Below are 13,716 nucleotides of genomic sequence, written 5' to 3' on the forward strand. Positions count from 1 at the left end.
AATTGTGACAATCAACCAAACACTATACTAAGAAATTATGGCATGCCTAAGATTTGGCATGGCAACCTTTGGGAGCCAATCAAATAGCCCCGTACTCCCTCCTCTCTAGTGGATAATCCAATATAGCTAACCGATGAGCTAGTTTGAAAAACAAAAATCAAAATTTTTTTCCCGCATGCATGGGCAACGAAGGCACATGAAATTAGCTGATGTGCATCCGTATCTAGTCAATAATTCATCCATGCATTTCGGTATGTAAGTACGAGAACCAAGGTTGAAGGAGTATATACCTTTTCTTTTTCAGGATCCAGTATATACTGTTTTTTTTTATGATCTAACATGTACTAGAATTTTTTTGCTGGAGTACATACCTTTTTATTGTAATATCCAGTATGTTTGTACTTGATTTCTTTTAGGTACAGTATGTACCTTTTTAAAGTTAAGTATATACTTTTTTAAGTTAGTAATGGTATATACCTTTTTGAATTAGTAGAGCAGTATATACCTTTTTAAGTTAGAAGTAGTATGTAACTTTTAAAAAATGTAGTAGCGGTATGTACCATTTTAAATTAGTAGAGCAGTATATACCTTTTTTTATGTTAGTAACAGTATGTACTGTTTTTTAAGGTGAATATCAGTATATACTACTGTAATTTCAATGAGTACTGATGTACTTAATGATTTTTTCCTGGAACTGACTATATACTAAATTTAATTTCTTGGGACGAGTATATCCCGATTTCTTTTCTGAACAAGTTTGTACTACTCTTCTTTGAACGAGTGTACTGATCTATATACTGATTTCTTTCACAAATTATATTCTCCGATTTCAGGAGTGAACATGAAATTTTAAAGAATATATAGAAAGTTATTTCCTCAATTTAGATTAAATTGAAGCATAGTCCGATCCCAAGAGAATTTGCAATAATCCAGGCAGTATATGGATTCATACATTTAGCCATTCTGAAAAAGAAGAAAAAATGAATGTACAGTATACCCAATTTTCGACCTGCACAAACTGCTTTGGACAGAATTTTCATACTGCCATATCCACATTTTCTACATCTACATCAGCTAATCCATGCAACCATGCGAATATACTGCCCGGTGTTGGCCACCATCCATGGTGTATTTGTCATGCATCTGTATGGAGCAAAGCAAAGAACTAGTTAATTAGGAGCTTCATCATTCTTCAGAAGACTAAATAATACGCTGGGTTATCAAATAATTTTTTTTAAAATACTAGCAGGCCTACTCATGGAAAGAGGGTGAATGGGGATTACATTCAAGTACAGATCTAATAAGAAAGGGAATCCTCGATCTGCAGGAAGAGAAAAATGGAAAGATAATACCTTGGCAGGATGAATAAGGAGTAGAACAGAGTGGTTACGGCCTCATTTCCCTGCACGGCGCATGGATTTATGTGTCAACCGGGCTTGGCGAAGAAACCCCGATTGCATGATCGGATGATCCTGCACCTCCGGCCAACCGTCGTTCTTCGTCCACACCGGTGGTGAGGAGTAGTAGCGTCGCGCCGAGGTGCAGCCAGGCCACCGCTGCCTCCGTGTGGACAGCGTCACCGCACAGCGCCTACATAGGACGAGACGACGAATCGATGACTGATATCGTCGCCGCTAGGGCACTGCCTAGGAACGCCATGATTGCCATGTTGCTGCAAATGGATCTCACCGCATCCCAACAAATCACCGATGGATGCCGCCGGCACCGTGCATGGTTGCTCATCAATCGCCAATGGATCATGCCGTCCGCTTTGACTCTCCGGTAGCTAGCGGTCGATCCGAATATTGCGGAGAGAGCGAGCTATTGCCGTCGCTGGTTAAGTGGTTAGGATGGCAGCCGGGGATTTATATTATTTGCTCAGGACCGATTAGTGTGGGATAGTTAAGCATTAGGTGATTTTTTTTTTATAAAAACGAAACGGGTCTGTTGAGTGGATCCGGTAACAAGGTTGATCGTGTGCCTCATTACTGATGAACGGTGGCAGGTGTACGTACTCCCAGGTGTATAGAACCATTTTCATATATATATATATATATATATACATATATATATATACATACACATATATATATACATACATACATACATACATACATACATACATATATATATATATATATATATATATATATATATATATATATATGTATATGTATATGTATATGTATATGTATATATGTATGTATGTATGTATGTATGTATGAATGTTCCACGTGAAATCAGGACCCCGCAATCCATCCCAAAATATCCTTGTTTGGGTAATCAAGGGTTTTGCTGGCGAAAACTTGTGCGAATTGCGATTACGGGGTAAGGCGACACCTCATCTATCTTTTAGATCACAAAACGGTGGTTCAAATGTCTTGAGCAAGACGAATAGATTAGACAATCAAGCCAATGTGCTTGAAATGATGATTGATGTTGATCCAAGTGGTCCAAGTATGTCTATTTGCAAAGATACGATATGAAAGCATTGCAATATCTACTAGCATTAACTACTACAATTATAACATTTAATAGGAAAAAAATTTGCCCAAATGCACAAATAAAAATCAATAATTTTTCAGGACGAGATGGGACCGGGAAATTAATAATTAAGATAGTTTCTTCATGGCCGAATAACATATATATGTCTGAATTCTGATCCTGAGATCATTGCCTACCATGCTATCCGCCTACCATGCTATCCGTTATATTTTTTCTCAGAATTTTTTTCTGCAAGGAAATGGTGATTTTATAATAATCAGTAACAAGTGCTTTAATGCCCAGAGGGTCATCAAACGGCCAAACAGCACGGTTGTTCAATCTCGATCCTAGCACGGTTATTCACAAGAGTCACCTTGTTAAACCCTCTTCCAATTATCTAGAGCTTCAAAATGATATAGATGGTTAAATGGCAGATTCATAATATGTTGAACGTAGAAATCGGAGTGCCTCTAGAGCCTAAGGTGGACTCGAACTTGATATGAGTTGGACCTCCATCTTGATTTGAACGTCTATGACGATCTTATTCATCTCCTAGCTTCTTTTCATGTGCTCCATGGTCTCTCCATAGTTCATAATCGTGATTAAATCATTAGGTAGCAATCTATCCTCGCAAGCACATAAAGAAGTACTTAGGAACGAGCTCATCAGTAAATTTAATTGTCGGGCGCGAGCTCTAGTGACTGGACCTTGCAAAACAATTTGAGGGGTAGCGTGTGTATCCAAAACGATAGGGCATGTAGCCTAGTGGTTCCAGTGACCCAAATAATACCCCAAGGTCCTGAGTTCAAATCTCCGTATGAGCGAATTTTAGACTGGGTTATTTATGGGGCTAAGTTACCAATTTCAATGGCCAATTAGTAACCTCGACTACCTATCGAACAGTGGGTGCACGCAGAAAATGAGGCGGACTTGTGTGTCCAATTGGGGGACATTGAGAATTTGAGATTGTATTTGTACATGAGCCTGAGCCTATGGTGCACGTACAGTGTATTGTTGATCCATCCGCTTTGAATTTGGAGGCCCTAGCTGAGCAATAGAGAATTTCAAGCCCAATTATGCGTACTAGCCATCGAGTCGTGGGTTGCACGGGATATTAATATTGATAGCACACGCTACATGTGATTTAGAACCAACACCATGTTAAGTTTTATTTTAGTTACGTGGATAAAATATGTTTGGTCATAATTTCAAAAGAACTATTTATATATAGTACATCCTAATTCTTATTAATTTCAATTTATTAATCTAATAGTTTTAAAATGTACAAATATTAAGTAACGATATGTACTCATGTCCATGTCTCAATTCTGTATTTTATCTTAATTAATACACATATATAGAATTAATAGGTACCGTATTGTAGTTAGTTTAAAGTCTTCTTTTCATGATATAATATTTTTTAAATATATAATTACTAAATATTAAGTTATATTCATTTTGAGGTCTGAATTTTAGCTTTTTTGGACGATACTCCGTATGGAGTTTAAGTTATTACTTATTCATAATTTAATAACTTTGAAGTTCACAATCAATAACTATCGAGTTATATTTTTTTCAGAACATCAATGTTAGCTTTGGCGATTTGTAATCCAAAAAATCAGAATAAATAAGTACCAAACTGTACTCAGTTTGGAGTATCAATTATAGCTCATGATTTAATGGTGCGAAAATTTGTAATTAATAAATACTGAGCTGTATAAGGTATCAAATCCAACAATAGTTTTTCCATGTATTAATAATTCCAAAAAAAGGAATACATTGTAATATCCATTTTAGCCTTTTCATAATTTGCTATTTCTAAAATTGATTATTAATAAATGCCGAGTGCTACTTGTTGATGAAAAGAAAAACACACAATAGCCTGGGAGATCTGCTTAACTCCAGTGCAGTTATAAGATGTTGATGAGATGCGGGCGTGCCAGTTAGTTTGATCTTGCAACAGACAAGATATGTAAACAACAGAAAAAACAGCCGATCGGCTGACAAGCCGATGGAGTAATTCCAGCCGATAGCCGATATTAGCCGATTCCACCCGATGTCGATAGGGTTTTGAGCAATCGGCTATATATCCATTGTAGATAAATATATATAGACAATCGGCTGATGATAATAAAATATAACAATATTATAATCCAATAGAAATCACTCGGCTAATAATAATATGATAGGATAAGTATCGATCCGATAGTTAAAAGCATACATTGGCTAAAAGTTCGATGTCATAAAATCCAATCGATTTAGATAAACAGTGAAACCTTGTTGCAATTGGCAAAATCTAACTTGTAAGTAATCTTTGTAAGCCGATGCAACGTCTAGAAAACTTATCGGCTAGCATCCCGATAAAACACTAGCATGAACCTATTGGCTTAACAAGATTTATATTATCAACAATAATTTAGTAGGTCGGACCTAATCGATGCAGCACGAGATTATAAATGATAGTCTAATGCTCGATGAGCCGATAGATCTGTCTAATGTGATGGATATAAGAAATCTATTTATAACAGCATTGTGATTGTAGAGATATATCGGTTAAGACGGAAGATCAGACCTAACCAAGACAGTCCGAATTAAACCGATACGTCTCTAAATACAATGTAATTAGAGATAGAATTGAGATATCAGGTAGGCAAATATATCAAACAAACCAGAGCGATCCAAGAGATCGGAGTGATGCAGCCTTGAACAACACCAATATAGCCGATAGTATCACTAGGGCCGACGAAACGCAGGACTTACCCCTTCGTCGGATATGGAACTGAACCGATGCAGCCCCACATCAGGTACCAAATTCCTCTGGTTGATAAGTAAAACCTCAGAAAAGAGGGTGGCAGTGCGCCGAGAGTAGTATTGATCGAGAGATAAATTACATTGACCCCGGGTGTACATATTTCTACACATGGGTGGAACTGCTTATACATTTGTCGGGTGATTTTTAACAAGAAATCATCCAGATTTTTTCTACACTTAGATTTATATCCAACAGACTACAAAATAAAATAACTAATACAAATTTACTTATTCAACATCTTTATCAAAATTACAGTACACTTATATGTCATATCAATTTTAGTTATATAGGACTGTAATTTTATATTTTAAATACTCACATGTCCTATCAACTGAATTTACAAATGTAATTTTAGTTATATAGGAGTGTAATTTTATATTTTATAGAAAATAACGAATGCATATTTAATTACACAACATTTTTATCAAAATTACAGTACACTTACATGTCATATCAACTAAATTTACAAATGTAATTTTATTTATATAGGACTGTAACTTTATACAATTACAGTATAATTACATTGTAACTTACATATAACTGCATAACTGCAGTATAATTATAGTGTAACTTGTATGTAATTTCAATGTAACTTTGTATGTAACTTTTAAAACACTGCTAGTCATACGAAATAAACATCACGGGAGATCTCTCACCCGTATTAAAGTAGTATTATCGTTCAATCACTTTCGTTCTATACAGTGGCAAAGCTAAAAAAAGATGCGTACAATACCTCGCTTGGTTATAAGTGCCTTGCCCTAATCAGGTGCTAATCGGTAGGTTTAAAAAACGTCAAATTTTAAGTAAAAAATTTGACGACAGATTTATAGCAAAACTGCCCATGGGTAGATACTAGTCCTTGTAGGACAAGAAAGAAACTTTCCTAAAGATAAAAGGAAAACATAAAGTCCTTATCGGACACTAAACACACTTTCCTTAAGATAAAAAGAAACTAAAACCTGCCCAATTAATAGATAAACTGTCATTTCGCATCCTCCTTGAACTCAGACTCTTCTAGATAAGTTTCCTTTAATTGATCTTTACCCGAATCCATCAAGAATACAACTGTTGGCGATTGATAGTTTCCATGGTCGATTCTAGGACTTTAAAACCGATACTGACTCTAAACCTATGATTACTCTGGGCTTAACAAATTTTGCCATTAACACTACTATATTTAAAATCTCAGTTAATTTAGTAATTTTGAAACTAATACATATCAAATCGTACTTGGTTTGGAGTTTCAATTATAGATTTGAGTGATTTGATAATTGAAATTTAAGAATTAATCACTACTATTTGTCCCCATCCCAATTTAGTTTTGTATTTAATTTACTAATTCTGAAAGTTAGAGGTTATATGTTTCTGAGTTTATATACTTTGATGTCTTGCATTAGAATAAAGTAAAAAAAACTATTGACTCCATATGTTTTCCTTTTGGAGTGTTTTACTTGATACAAATTTGATTTGGGCCCGTGTGATTCTTTTCTAATTTTTGGATGAGATCATAGAATCGGAGTATGTTTCTTCGTAGGTGCAAGGAAATTATACGGAATACCTATGTGAATCCAGCAGTTGCAACACAATCATGGATCTTCTTAGTTAGATGCAAATGAACCTTTCTTGTGGATTATTGTGTCATCACCCGAATTAGTTAGCTAATTTACTCCTGGTAGTGTGGTTTCAATGTGGAACAATTAATCAAATTATAAACCAATCTGTTTGATAAATAAAATAAATTAATAATCTTGATTGTGAAAAAAATATACCTGACCTGCAAATTTAGGATCTCCAGGTTCCATGCATTGGCCAATAGGAATTCATGAAGGCATCTCCTGCTGTTTTTTCCAGAGTCATGTACACATGCAACCATTTGATGATGCCGTGAGAAATCAAGATTGATTGACAAAACAAAAAAATATATACACTCAAATACCAAATAGCTGATCGGGATGGAGTATGAAGGGCAAACCTGGAGCATCTCCTGTGGTTTTGCGCGCGGTGTTCAATCCCTATTGGTTTCTCGTATTGCAGATAGAAAAAGGTAGTCGATTATCGTTGTTTTAATTAGATGTATCTCCCAAATATTTGAGGGGCTTTTACATGGCCCACAATATTAGCTAAGCGTTGTTTTCTTTCATCTACGGTTGCTATAGTATGATCTATTAAATTAACGGACAAATGTTTCTAGTTACCATGAGAGCTCGAAGATAGTGGCCAATTAGTATAGATACTAGCCGTCAACCCGTGCGTTGCACGGGTTACTGTTGTTGGTATCATAAATACCGCTTAGATTATGTATTAAATGTATTTTCTAAAATTAGTGTGGCTTAAATTTTGTAAAAAAATAACATTGCGGCTTATATTGCATTATAAGAACAATAACATTGCCTACAATTCACTTAGGGCCCCTTTGATTTGGAAGAAAAACAAAGGAATTTCGGAGAGTTTTAATTCTGTGGGAAATTTTCTATGAAAGCCTTTGAAACAAAGGATTGAATCCTATCATATCCTTTGGAATACCTATGGATTGATTAATCCGGTAGAGATTTTAGAGAAAACTTAGTAAGAGCTCTAACCTCTTTAGAAACTTTCCTTTGAATCTGTCTCTATCATCCGATTCCTGCGTTTTTCCTGCAGTCCAATCAAATGGTCATTCCTCTGTTTTTCCTATATTTTGCAATCAACTATTTTGCAATTGCATTCTTATCACAATCCTGTGTTCTTTTTATATTCCTCTATTTTTCCATTCATGCGATTCAAAGGGACCCTTAGAATTAATATTGATTAATCATATTAATCATAAACTACCAATAGATTAAATTGTCCATGATTTTTTGGATAGCATATTTATTTAACATAGAATTTTTATGCAATCGACGGTCGAGTTAAATCTTTTTGAGCTATCCGATGGCTAATATAATCGGCTAGTATAAAAAAAATGTTTGGCATCTTAATTGGAATTTCATATGAAGATGTGAACAATTTCATATTTATTAATTTTAAAATTGGAATTATTAAATCTCAAATGGTGTTTTTATTAAATTTAAATTGAAATATTTATTTGCATATTTATTTGTCTATAAAAATATAAGTGATGCTAAGACATAAATAAATATCAACATTATTTGTGAAAGGAATGTATAACTCTTCATCAATCTGTGTCATGTTGAGGGCTAATAATTTTGTTGACGTTGGGATTTATGGCATCCCAGAGTTCTATTACACTGACTTTGACTTTCCGTGTTTCCTTTCCACGGTTGATGCATATCACATGCCACTGCAGTTATAAAAAAAAAGACTGTTAAGTTATATTTATCAATGTAACCATGTATTAAATTGACCAAAATCTCTACTATTATAAAAATTAAAGATATTTTTGCCAGTATTCTGGTACATCATCCAGTTGGTTTTAAGATCGTTCGTTTTTAGAAATACAGTTCCATGTTTGAGTTAGATTTTAAGCTTGTTTGCTTTTGAAAATACAAAAAAGAGTATAATAAGAAATCTCTTTTAAAAAAAAACTATGCATGCTAACTTGAGATAAAGTCAGACTCCTAATGCAGCTCATGATTTTTTAAAAAAAATCCAAGCGAATTCCCACGTAGAATTTTACCCTAACTAAACCGTATAACAATAATAAGATTAAAATAACATTGACCCATTGCAATGCACGGGCATTTTTCTAGTCTAAACAAATTAAAAGAACATCAACAATAAGCTATACGACATGACACATGGAAAACTACATATTAGTTCATAGAGTGCATTTGGAAAACATAGATCAGTCTATGTTATCTACACAAAATCATCATTAGACAACTCTTTTTTTACACTGGGGGTTTTGCCGTTGCCTGTTGGGAACAGAGACCTCATCCAACAGGCAAAAATAAGCACATTCAATATGCAAAAAATCAGCTAGTATTTCTACTGTGTACGTGTAGACCGGACATATAGACATAACATTTGAAAATTAAATTAAATATTTAGTTCATAGGTTGTCATCAGAAAAAATATAGATCATGAATCAAAATCAGAAACAGAACCTGCTAGGTCGACAGAATATTAAATAGCACATTCTATGGGCAAAGGATCAACAGACAATTCATTAATTATTTCAACAAAATCATAAATCGATTTGTGTTTAATTTGATTACAAAATTCACACCAGACTTGTGGGGTTGCACTTGTTGAGATTATGGGCATATAATGATTTAATTTATTCCATAAATAAATCATGACATTACAGATGAAAACTAGCATGAACGCATCATTAGATCTACACATGTAAACTACGCAGAATAACATGAACAGATCAAATATGCGCAACATATTGAATACGTACCGAGGTGACGAAAAGACCGGCTGCTTGGTCGAAACTTTTCGCAGGTGTCTACGAAGGCACGAAACACGCGAGCGAAGAGGAAGGCGAGCCGTCGCGAACGAACAGGGAGCAGCCGCGCGAAGCGCTTCCCAAAAACCTTATTGCCGCCTTCTCCCGGTGCAGGACGTCAAAGGCAGAGGTTCCGGAGACCTGCTCTCCCGATCGCTGGTGCACGCCGGCGAGCGGGATGGAGTAGTCTACGAGCGACGGCGCAGTACAGAGTAGGAGGCAAACCCTAGATTGATTTTCGCATATCCTGCGTGAAGACGGCGGGTCGGTTTATATAGAGAAGGGTCGCTTGATCAGGGCGGATTTTTCGGAACGTTTCCAAAACAAAAACGAATCCGAATTTGCAGCAAAACAAAACTGCAAAAGGAGGCTGCATCTGCACAAGGGTGAGGAGCCAATTTTTCGGACCATTCGACGCGTACGTCGTGCACGCGCGCCGCCTGCCCTGCCCTGCCCTGCCAGGCGCGAGGCGAGGCGAGCGAGCGCGCGCGTGTGTTTCCCCTCTTCTCTCCACCACACATGCTTCAAGTGGCTAGGAGGACATCTTCCCTTTTAAGGAGGTCCCCCTCTCCTAGAATAAGCAAGGTCGTACTAAACTCCACATGCATGCCATCCCATGAGGTGGGCTTTTTGTGATTTTCCAAAGAATTAATCTTCGAGTGGGCTAAGGCCCATTCATTAATTCCAACAGCACTCGTTGGGATGGGCCTTTACATGCACACCTTGTGGTAGCGGAGCATGCAATTGGCGAGGATAGTCCGGTACCACTTACCTTGCTCTGCATCTGATCTAGTGGGAGGAAACCAAATCGAGCTGCAGCTTGAGTGCAGCTTGAGATCAGAGTAAGAAAGCTACATGCCTCTATTACAGATGCCATGATAGAGAGGTGGAAGCGAACCTTTCTTGTGAATCATGTTGATACGTATCTGAGTTCGGATGAGTCCTGATCGGCGTCATCTCCGATGGAAACTTAATCTTGATAGCGAAAAAATAAAACAGTTCCAGCTGGTCATGTATGCAGCAGATCCCTTCGATGGCAGATTCCATCTCGTTCTCGCTTGCTCCCATGTGTTCCAATGATCCCATCTGATCAATTAATTCGCATAGAGATAAACCATCGATGGTGTGCTTGGAGATAGACCGATGGTTGTTTAATTTCCCCTGAGTGCTGCAGTCAGTAGACATTGAAAAGGGCCCACATAGTTAAAGAGGCTTTTCAGTTTGGCCCAGGACCCACGATGTGGAATCCTTTTATCACGTTGAAATTGTTTTAATCTACGCTTCTAATTATACAACTAATCTAATAGATGGCCAGATCTTTCTAATAAATGTGAGAGCTCCTAAACAGTGCCCAATTAGTATAGGTATAGATAGATGGTGTCCAATTAGTATATAGATGGATAGATTGTCGTTGTTGTTGTGGAGTCGGCGCTGCTGGGTCGCTTGGGTGGCTAGCTCGGCAACGATAACACCTCTTCTACAATGTGGGAGCTGTTGTGTCGCTTTTGTGTTTAGTTTGGCGTCGACGTCCATCGTTGTTAGTTGTGTAGCGATGGGTTTTAGCCGGTTTTTCTGTAATTAACCATACGGATGTATGGTTTTCGTGCCCGATTTTTCTTATAAACTGGGTCAATTCTTTTCTTCTAATTATAATAGTGGAACAAAGTTCCGCCTTAGGTTTAAAAAAAAGATAGATAGATAGATGGATGGATGGATGGATGGATGTAAAGAAGGTTTTGTGATATGTACTCAATAAATAAACTTTCTACTATGGACAAGTATTGGAAGGTCAACTTTGCTGTGTTCGCATATGCTGGTTCCCAACCCAAATAGTACGCACGGAAAACGGAGCAATCCATTAGCACGTGATTAATTAATTATTTACTATTTTTTTTTTCAAAAATGGATTAATATGATTTTTTAAGCAACTTTCATATATAAACTTTTTTTAAAAAACACACAATTTAACAGTTTGAAAAGAGTGGCACGGAAAACGAAGGGGTGTTAGGAACTTGGAGTTCCAAACGTTAAATAGGATAGAAAAATGTCGGTATCGAAAAGCATTTGGGCTGATATTTCTCTCGTTTGTAATCAAGCTGCAGTGTGTTCCTCTCTTATTCCCGATGTTGGGCTTAATTACAGTCCAACTCTTATTCCGTCTGTGAACAAATAAAGCCCACATGCCCAATGTGAGCAAGGCTGGCCTCTTTTTCTTTCTTCTCCTCAGCCTTCAGCTCAATTTGCTGTATCTGGTAGAACTGGCTGAGTCCTCCAAACTTGACCAATAAAGGTAAATGAAGCCAGTGATACACGAATGAAATTTATTACATAAACTTCTAAAACGTTTATTTAGTTGTATAAACGTGCGTAGCGCATACGAATAAAGACCAAAATAGCACAACATGGCAGATTTTGCTGACTTTGATATTTATTAGGATGCCACGTATATAAATACTTGTTCAGCAATCCATAGTGTACGTCTATTGTACATATAAATATAAATATGTCTATAAAAGGAAATATAAGGGACACAAATACAGAAAAGATAAAATAGAAATCCTACATATAGTTATTTTTCAATAGAACATGCGTAATGCCCCTTGTCAGTATGCGTGTGGCGTCCTAATCAATGTTCACCTCAGCAAGATTAGCCATGCATGGTGAACTATTTTGAGCTTGATTCATACGCACAATGTACGTAAGTTCATGTAGCAGAACGAGTGTTTTACAAGTTTTTCTTAGATTACACCTACTTATAAGGTGGTGTACCACCAATATAACTTACTCACACTACTTAAAAAGGCAAATAGGTGTCGCCACTATAGGTGCCAGCACACCAAAAACCGGCACCTATAATGCCTTCCCCTCCCATGAGTCCATCCCCACGCACCACATATTCAAAAACCGGCACCTTTATCTCTAAATAGGTGCCGGTTTTTAAATAAAACTGCACCTAAAACCTGTGTCCGAGAAAGGTGCCGGTTCTAGACCCAAAACCGGCACCTTTAATTTTCTCCCTCCCACACTAGCTGTCACACCCTGAAAATTCAAAATATATAAATTGTTGTTTAAATGGAATTAATAAATTGTTGAAGAGAAGATCTAATTTTAATTAATAAATTCCAATATAAAATGGGGCCAGATAAAATTTCATTAAATACTTTGCTTAATTCTATAATTCCTAGATTTTTCTGGGATTTATTTGAGCTAAGGAAGTATTTTTAATAAATGGAATTGCATTTAAGAAATAATTTAAATTGAAAAAGGTTTTAAAAGTCTTCTTTTGGCTTTGGGCCGAAAGTCGGCCCAAAACCGCTCTCTCTCTCCTCGGCCCAAGTCGGCCCAGTCCGCCGCCGCGCGCGCGCGCATCCGCCCGCTGACAGGTGGGGCCCACCTGTCAGGGTCGTCGTCTACCTCCGGCCGCCGCCGCCCGAAACCCTAGTTTCGCGCCGCCGCCGTTCCTTTCCAAATTCGGTCGATCCTTTCCTTCTCCGGCCGAATTGATAGAGGGGAAACAATCTCCGGGATCTCCTCTACCTTTTCTCTTTTGGAATCATCGGCTAATTCTTTTTGGAAATCGTTGGATTCGAGTTCGAATCGGATTCGTCTCTTTCCTCCGAACCCTAAACCTTCCTTCTCGTCGCCAGCAGCCGTGGGCCTTCGCCGTCGCCTCCGAGCCCCTTTAAAAGGTTCCCCGGTGTCTCCTCTACCCGCCGCCTCTCTCGCCTTCGCCTCTCGTCGCCGGAAGAGTTCTAGCGCCGTGCAACATAGCGTCGCCGTCGCCGCCGTCGCTCCAGCCGTGCGCCGCCGCCGTCTCGGTCGTCGTCATCGCTTGGGAAGGCCACCGTCGTGATCGCCAAGTCGCCGCCGTTCTCGTCCGCTCCTTCGCCGCCGCCGAAGACCGCCGGAGCACCGTCGCCGCCGTCAACCCGAAGTTTGCCGCCGCTTCCTCCTCGTCGCCGTCGCCGTCCGTTGATCTTCCGCCGCTCTTTTGGTCACCGGTGAGTTCGCCGCGTCGCGCTCTACC

General features: G+C 37.9%; 1 long non-coding RNA gene across 1 annotated transcript; it reads right to left on the reverse strand.

Annotated features, from left to right (window-relative positions):
- Positions 1-905: 905 nt before the first annotated feature.
- LOC107279181 (uncharacterized) lies at positions 906-1,835 on the reverse strand. Its single transcript, XR_010737120.1, has 3 exons — positions 1,690-1,835; positions 1,353-1,590; positions 906-1,143 (listed from the first exon to the last, which is right to left on the reverse strand). It is a non-coding gene; the product is annotated as an uncharacterized lncRNA (long non-coding RNA).
- Positions 1,836-13,716: the final 11,881 nt, after the last annotated feature.

Source organism: Oryza sativa, chromosome 10 (genome assembly GCF_034140825.1).
Source record: "Oryza sativa Japonica Group chromosome 10, ASM3414082v1".
NCBI lineage: Eukaryota > Viridiplantae > Streptophyta > Magnoliopsida > Poales > Poaceae > Oryza > Oryza sativa.